General features: G+C 40.0%; 1 pseudogene across 1 annotated transcript; it reads right to left on the bottom strand.

Moving 5' to 3' along the window:
• Nucleotides 1-3,502: 3,502 nt before the first annotated feature.
• LOC143548255 (2-alkenal reductase (NADP(+)-dependent)-like) lies at nt 3,503-8,556 on the bottom strand (annotated as a pseudogene). Its single transcript, XR_013137921.1, has 5 exons — nt 8,450-8,556; nt 7,912-7,934; nt 4,921-5,064; nt 4,724-4,806; nt 3,503-3,937 (listed from the first exon to the last, which is right to left on the bottom strand). The product of XR_013137921.1 is annotated as a 2-alkenal reductase (NADP(+)-dependent)-like (transcript).
• Nucleotides 8,557-8,818: the final 262 nt, after the last annotated feature.

Here is an 8,818-nt window from a genome sequence, read left to right as displayed (position 1 = left end):
TTATAATAATCAAACTCTAATAATTTATCCTATAATATTCTCTCTAATAGTTTGTCTTCTTGTGCATTTATATCATTGACCTCCCAGCTCGTTTATCGGTTCTCCTTTCCACCTTTCTTTTGGGACTCCTCATTGGCTTGTAGCACTTGTTACTTTTACTTCTTCAATAGATCAATATGACCATGCACATCCTGTGCAGAACTTTAAGATTGAATGTTCTTGTTGGTGTGCAATTGATTAGTCTCTCTAGCTACCTTAGAGCATTTCAACAGCCCCTTAAAATGATGTGGATGTGAGAGAGTTTTGTAAATTATAGGGTGATATTATGAGTGGTTGTGAGTATAAATTATAGGATGAAAAATACAGTGATTTTTTGTAAATTTGGAGAGACTACTTTGTTTGCCCCAATTTATTTTTTTAATATTTATTGAATTGGTTGTGAGTAAAAAAGAGTGAAAACTGTAATAATAAATGTATAAAAAAGTATTATTTAATTGAACACGTGAAAAAATGTAGTGTTTTTAATGTAATTATATAGATAGAGATGGGGATCTGCCGAGAATGCTCTTAAATAACCCCCTAAATAATATTAGTAGGTGAAATCCAAAGTGTTCATCTTTAACTTTAGGTAAAATCCCCAAAATGGCCAATTTACAAAATGAGATTCCGAATTTGTCCCTCCAAATTCAAGTTTTCAGTTTTCTCCCATAGGTATCTCGTTGCCGTCGACATGTTAGGGAATACCAACGACGTGTTACTAAACGAACCGGAGAATGACACGTGGTCGGAATAGGTCGTCTACGATGTGTTCTCCATGCCATTTCATCGCAGACGCGCTGTATACATGCTCTTGTTCATGACGTCGACGCCGGGCTGCCATACCTGACACCCGTGTTCACATCGCCGGCAACGGCTTACCAGATCTCATGGCCGGCGACTTGTTGACAAAACATAGGGTTGACGATGCGTTTCTGGTGCTAACATAGGGTTGAAGATGCATTTATGGTGCTAACGTATGGTAAACACCATACGATGCGTGAGGTATTAATTAAAGCCGGGTTCAACTCATGCGTTTAGTATTTTCAAGACTTGAAAGGTCAATTAGTGGAAAGGGTTGTCTTTTGGGTGTTGAATATGGTGGCTATCTCAAAGCAAGTGTAATAATAACTGTCTGTCATATGAATTCCTACCTATTTTTACTAAATCAAGTAATATGTTTTATGTTATTATACCTTTTCAGCATGTGCATGGCTGGGTGAAGCATATTATGAATGATCGGTTGGAAGCATATAATTCTTTTGTGTTGCCAAAGGAGGTTTTCGTTGGTCGATTCTTCCTCCGTGTTTTACCGAAGCACCAGATTGTGTAAATTCAAATCTTGTTAACAGAGAGGATCCAAGACATCCTCCATTGTGGGATGTAGATCTTGTAAATGGTAACTTGTCTTACGTTACATGTTTTAAACATTAACGCGTCGTGCATTCCCTGTTTTGTCCACAAAGGCACCGTGGAGCACCTGTGTAGAGCAGAAATGAGTCGTGGTCTACCTGTTAGCGAAAACAAGTCGTGCCCTATCTTCTTCACCGCCAACATGTTGTTACATACCTATGTTTACATCCACTAAGTCGTGGCCCAATACTAGATCATATTATATGGTTATTTACTTACATTAGAGGCTTGTTTTTTTATTCTTGTCACTTAATGATCTTCACTTAAAAAATGGAAGGCGATAATATTGTAGTTTGTTACGGTGGCAACTGGGAATTTGGAAAAGGAACTTGTAAATACCTTCCACTTGATTGTAAATGGCACGGTGCAACTCTAAGATCTAAAATGAGCTATTTAGACCTGATGAAATACATTAAACTTCGGTTTAGTTTTACCAATATTTCAAGATTATCTTATATTTTCTCAACAGACCTGCACCCTATTGATATAGAAGACGATTATGACATGTCGAGTTTTTTTAAACGTGTTGTTCAAGATGATAAAGGTAAGTTGAAGTTAGATCCTATTTCTTTCAACGATCATTTTCCAGTTGAAAAGGAGTCTTTATAAATGCCGGATCTGAACATACCTTTTGATTCATCCTATGAAGTTGATGGTGGGTTTTCAGATCATAAAGAAAAAAATGATTGTCATCTTGAACCTTCTTTTGTTGCTGAATTTTCAGAAGATAGTTTTGTTCATCAGCATCACCAAGCATTACTTCTTGAAGGTTCTTTGAAATCAAAAAAAGTCTGAAGTGTGCTTGTCTGTCAATCCAATTTTAAACAAAGAAGCATTACAGCTGGAACTAGGAATGATGGCACTAACAGAAGGCTTTGAGTTTAAAACCAGTAGATCTTCTAAACAACGATTTGATGTATGTTGTAATTCGGAAGGTTATGAGTGGCTTTTGCGGTCACTCAACGTCTAGGACACAAGCTTTTTATGTGTTGTTTTTTAATGACGTTCACACTTGTTCTAAAACGCAAACACTCCCTCATAATCGCAACGCAAATAAAAAAGTTGTCACTCATTGCATTGAGAATTTGATTAACGACAAAGGAAAGGATATTATGAAAATTGTTGGTCAAAGATTTATGGCGGATTTATCCTACAAACAAGCTTGGAGAGGGAAAGTTCATGCCGAAAGTATTCTTATTGGTGTTTCTGAGGATTTGTTTGCCAAACTCCCTAATAGATATTCACTTTTTTTCTTTTTTTTCCACAAATAAACACGTCGTGCATTCCCTGTTTTAAACATTTCGGTCACTAATTTGGCGTTAAAATCTCGCCGGAGTAGATGCCAGAATCATCGGCCGGAAAAACGTGGTTGAAATGATGAATATCATCATCGTACTCCGTAAATTCCACCAATTGCAAAGCTATGATATGGACTGAGGAGGATAAGATGCCGAAAATGATGAAGATGGAAGTTATAATTCAATGTTTCATTTTACACCCTTGGACCTTGAAAGAAACCCAAAACCACCCTCAACTTTTTCCCCGTAAGCATCCACGTATTCGCCACATAAGCAATTTTTGACAAGCAGGCGTGCCACGTCAGAAAATCACTAACGGAGTTACCCTCTGTTAGTCGTGGTCTGTTTAAAACAAATACCGTTTTAGTTTGTACTGCCACTAGCCAACTTTGAAGTTGGGACCGTTATTTACCAATAGAGCATAGTTGGGATTATTTAAAACCAATATTCCTCCGGTAAAAATAGCAAGACCAATATCAAATTAGCAAGTATAAAACGCTAGTTTTTACCTTCTACATTAACTAAGTTGGGAAAGTTAACGTACAAATAAAATTATCGTACTAATTGAGAGAATCAGGTAGAGTAACTATATATACAAGTAGAGTAATTATTACATAATTACTCTACCTGATTCTCACAATTAGCACGCTAATTTCATTTGTATTTGATCCAAACCCAACTAAGTTTGATTTAGTACTTAAAGTCTCGAGTTTACAAATAATGTTTTATTTAAATCAACCCGGCTCATTATTAAAACAAAAATACAAACAGTCCACACATGTTCATAAAACAGACGCATACAAAATGTCGTCTCATTCACGGGCCACAACCACCACTTGCTTCCCAACGTTTCTACCAGAAAAGAGCCCGATCAAAGCCGCGGGCGCACTCTTGAGCCCTTCAGCAACATCTTCAATGTAACTAATCTTTCCTTGTTTGATCAAAGGCATACCATTTCCAAATACTTTGGAAACATGTGAAAGTAATTGCTCACAATGAACCCTTGCATGCGCAGACTTTTTGTTACTATGTGCGTTAGGTTGCCCACCCCCTCCCCTTGCTCTAGATTGTATTGTGAAATCATCCCGCAAGCTGAAATCCGACCGTTAAATCTCATATTTGAGAGTACTGCCTCCAACATTTTTCCCCCAACGTTCTCAAAGTAAATATCGATTCCATCGGGAAAGTACCTTGCCACATATTAAGGGCAAAATAGTCATTTAATAAACACATATATTATGTTTGAATCAAAGCTTGATGCAAAACTACTATCGAGCCGGGGGCTCACTGGAAGCGGTCTCTCTATTCCTACGGGGTAGAGGTAAGGCTGTCTACATCTTACCTTCTTCAGACCTTACCATAGCTTTGCTATTGGTGGGATATACTGAGTACGATGATGATGATGATGATTATGTTCGAATCAAGTCGAGTCTAAACATATTGGAACTCATTAATAAACTAGCTTGAGCTCGCGTCTCAGCTTGACTAGGCTTGCAAGCCTATTATTTTTATAACTTTTATTTAATATATTTTTATAACAATTATTGTTATATATAAAACTATGATAAAAAAAGAAAAATATATATTATTTTTATACATAAAATTACATTATAAATGCATATAAAGATAGTTATGAAAATTTAATAAATAATAAATGAGCCAGCTCGAGCTTTGGAAATGGATCTATAAATGAGCCAAGCTCGAGCTTGGGCTCGGCTCTGCTCTGCTGATTCGTTACACCCATACTAATAAGGGTCGCTCTTTATGTTGCTTAGAGGTGTCAAATTAGAATAGGTCAAAATGTGTTCGCTGAGTTGGCCCGGAACATATTTTGTTCATACCTTTTTTAAAGATCTTTTATACGAATACAATAATTATATTACTATTTCAATGGGTCATTCTAAGGTTTGGCTGTTTTCTTTTTTAACTATTGTTTATTAATTTAATCTCGAGTGACAACTATGTTTAAGGCTAACCTTTTTAGAGCCGCATCTAGATCTTGCTCTTCCTTATAGTTAAACGCCTCATCATATCCAAATTTATTCTTCAGCAAATCAACCTTTAGTGATGAAATACATACAAAAATGGCTTAGATAAAAAAAAATAATAAAAATCATCAAATTTGTAGCAAGGAATTAGTAGAGCCTATGGTAAACGTTTAAAACACGCAGACCTTTTCTTTTGAACCAGCACTTCCAACAACATAGCATCCTGACAACTTTGCAAACTGACCAACGAGCTGACCAACTGCTCCCGAAGCTGCTGAAACGAATACATACTCTCCTTTCTTTGGAGCACAAATTTCATAGAAACCAATTGAAGAGGTATGTACCCGCCTCAACACCAAGTAAGGCGGGTCAACCCACAAGATAAAGACATTATGAAGGCACAAAGCCAAAACCCAGGCGCATGGCGCATACAAAACATGCTCAGGCATCATATGCTCGCGCATCACATATGCGCGCGGCGCATATCGCATGCTCTTGCACATCACATATGCTCGCGCGTCACATATGCGCGTGGCGCACCAGCGCGTGGCGCATATCACACGCTCGTGCATATCACACCTGCGCATGAAATATCTGCGCGTGAGAATAAAAAGAAGACTTCGCGCATCCTCAGGATGGGCGCATATCACACGTGCACATAATCAACCTCGTCCTTATCCAAATCAGGATTAGGGCAACCTTGATTGTGCACGTCAGACAATCTTCTAGAAGGCATCTTTTTAAGGAGTAAGAATATGCTGATGTTGACAGCTGCCAAATGAAGGGTCGACAACTCAGCATGACACATGTGCTACCACATGATTACAACCAACGAGAAAGCGCCAGGTGTCCCAGAGGACACATGGCGCAGTGCGATTGGAGGAGGCCAACGAGGCTGAGCCCAACCAGTGGAAACCCTAGCACTATAAATACAGCATCAACTCCACTTTGATGACACATTCATTCACACTCAATCATTGACAGTTACAAGCAGTGATATCACATTCAATCATATTGAATTATATTCACTCACAGTCAGTTACAGAAAAACACACAGTCACATCATCAAGGGTATTCAGCGATTCAGCAATACTCTTGAGATTGACTTACCTACAAACATTATTATCTTCTCCAAAAGATACTGATTCTCACGCCGGAGGGTTACCCCAAAGAGGACCCCTCTGTCCCTTTCTGAGGGGTAAGTAACGGCGCTGTTCATTTTGTAGGTGGAAGAACTCGGATCCAGAAGAACCATCGGTGAAATAGTTTAATCACACCCGAGGAAAGTAGATCTGCTACCAGTGAGTAGATCCACGTTTCTTCATTGGCGCCGCCGTTTGCCCGGACCTAGGCAACATGCAGCCAAACAGGGTGGGAAAGCCCTGAGAGGCGATGAGGTTGTCGAGATCGGCCTGCTTCAATTTGCAGGGGATTTCATTCCACCTTTTGGTGGCCTTGGTCCTCCCTACTTCCTCCGATGTGGTTTCAACAACCTTCTTCCCCTTTCCTTTTTGCTTCAATGTCGACATCACCACAGATTTCACACGGCGTCTTCGAGAGGCAACGGAGGTGATTGAAGGGCTAGACGAGTATGAACTATCAGACATACAACTGTAATAGCCGATAATCGAGGATTCGAATCGATGAAAACACTCAAATCAGAATGTGAAAGCAGAAATTTGAATTTTCGCAACAATGAAGATGAAGATAAAAATTTCCTAAGGGCCTGCTTTTATAGGACCAGGAGAGAGAAAAGTGGCAGCTGATCGGATTCCACGCGCCCCCACTCGCAGGGGCAACCCAACGAAGGCGCGACACGTGTCCCTAACAGCTGTGTGAGGTGACAAACCGACCTGCCACGGAACAGACACGCGCCCCCACTCGCAGGTACTAACCAATGCGAGTGCGACACGTGTTCAAGACAGCTGTGAGGGGACGTGAAAGGCAACTGTAGCACCTCGAGCACACGAAACGTCTGACATGTTTACGGCGCACGTCATCACCAACCAACCACGTGTTTGGACCTTTCGTTTTCAACCAAATGGATAGAACTTCGCGCGACGATGGAAACAACCAAGAAAACGACAAAACCCCCTACAAAAGGACAACTCAGTGAGTCTAATATCTATCTTACCGCGCTCGCGCGAGATAAGACACACATTAGACTGGGGGGGCTTGAAGAGGTATGTACCCGCCTCAACACCAAGTAAGGCGGGTCAACCCACAAGATAAAGACATTATGAAGGCACAAAGCCAAAACCCAGGCGCATGGCGCATACAAAACATGCTCAGGCATCATATGCTCGCGCATCACATATGCGCGCGGCGCATATCGCATGCTCTTGCACATCACATATGCTCGCGCGTCACATATGCGCGTGGCGCACCAGCGCGTGGCGCATATCACACGCTCGTGCATATCACACCTGCGCATGAAATATCTGCGCGTGAGAATAAAAAGAAGACTTCGCGCATCCTCAGGATGGGCGCATATCACACGTGCACATAATCAACCTCGTCCTTATCCAAATCAGGATTAGGGCAACCTTGATTGTGCACGTCAGACAATCTTCTAGAAGGCATCTTTTTAAGGAGTAAGAATATGCTGATGTTGACAGCTGCCAAATGAAGGGTCGACAACTCAGCATGACACATGTGCTACCACATGATTACAACCAACGAGAAAGCGCCAGGTGTCCCAGAGGACACATGGCGCAGTGCGATTGGAGGAGGCCAACGAGGCTGAGCCCAACCAGTGGAAACCCTAGCACTATAAATACAGCATCAACTCCACTTTGATGACACATTCATTCACACTCAATCATTGACAGTTACAAGCAGTGATATCACATTCAATCATATTGAATTATATTCACTCACAGTCAGTTACAGAAAAACACACAGTCACATCATCAAGGGTATTCAGCGATTCAGCAATACTCTTGAGATTGACTTACCTACAAACATTATTATCTTCTCCAAAAGATACTGATTCTCACGCCGGAGGGTTACCCCAAAGAGGACCCCTCTGTCCCTTTCTGAGGGGTAAGTAACGGCGCTGTTCATTTTGTAGGTGGAAGAACTCGGATCCAGAAGAACCATCGGTGAAATAGTTTAATCACACCCGAGGAAAGTAGATCTGCTACCAGTGAGTAGATCCACGTTTCTTCACCAATATAAGCAGTCATACCAGGCATACCTAAATAACGATCCAAAGATAAAAATCATGAGGAACTGAAAATAGAGCCGTAGACATGGCTAATTGGGCTAACAGGCCGGATTGACCTAAGCACTATTTGTCCAATGCTTTTTATAACTCATTAATTTGAGACATGATTACAAAGACTATTATTTCATTTGTAATCTAAACTTGAAATAACATAATTAGAAGATTGTATGCATTAAAAGTACACTTTCTGCGACTTTTGACTTGTATGACAGGTACTTTTTAGTTATTTTTTCTTCGTTTTACTGGTTTGACATGTTAAGAGAAAACATCACCAAAATCAGACCCATTTTAAGTAAAAGGTAAGACACATGAAGAATCCTCTTAATTTTGTATAATTACTGTTGCACCTAAGAGGTGTAAACAAGTCGAGTGAGCCGGAGCTCGATTAGGCTCAAACTCGGCTTGTTTAACTTACAGGACCTTGAGGTTCAAGCTTGGCTCATTAAACATTAATTTATATACATCAATTTAAACAGAAAGCATACCAAGAATTCCTGTATAATAAGATAGAGGCACATCAGTATCCTCAATCTTGACTAAAGATTCGGGTGATTTTATAATGCTGTATTCCTCCCATCTGGTCATTCCAGAAACCAGGTCACCTTTTTTAAATTTCGAATGTCCAGAATCAATAACTTTAGCTACTCCAATTCCCTCTATAGGCTACAAAATAGTAAAACTTACATCAAAACACAAGCTGAAATTGCACATTATGTTCTTTAATAATATTTCAAATAACACCAAGTGGATGGATGAATCATCTTATGAAAACGAGCCAAGTCGAGCTCTATTTCCAAAGCATGAGCTCGGGTCAGTTTATATTTCATCAACTAATTTTTATGCACTTATGATTA

Source organism: Bidens hawaiensis, unplaced genomic scaffold (assembly GCF_021521415.1).
Source record: "Bidens hawaiensis isolate Kalapana, Puna unplaced genomic scaffold, B.hawaiensis_p1.1 tig00014981_1, whole genome shotgun sequence".
NCBI lineage: Eukaryota > Viridiplantae > Streptophyta > Magnoliopsida > Asterales > Asteraceae > Bidens > Bidens hawaiensis.
The sequence above is the reverse complement of the archived record's forward strand: the minus strand, read 5'-3'. Positions and strand labels throughout refer to the sequence as shown.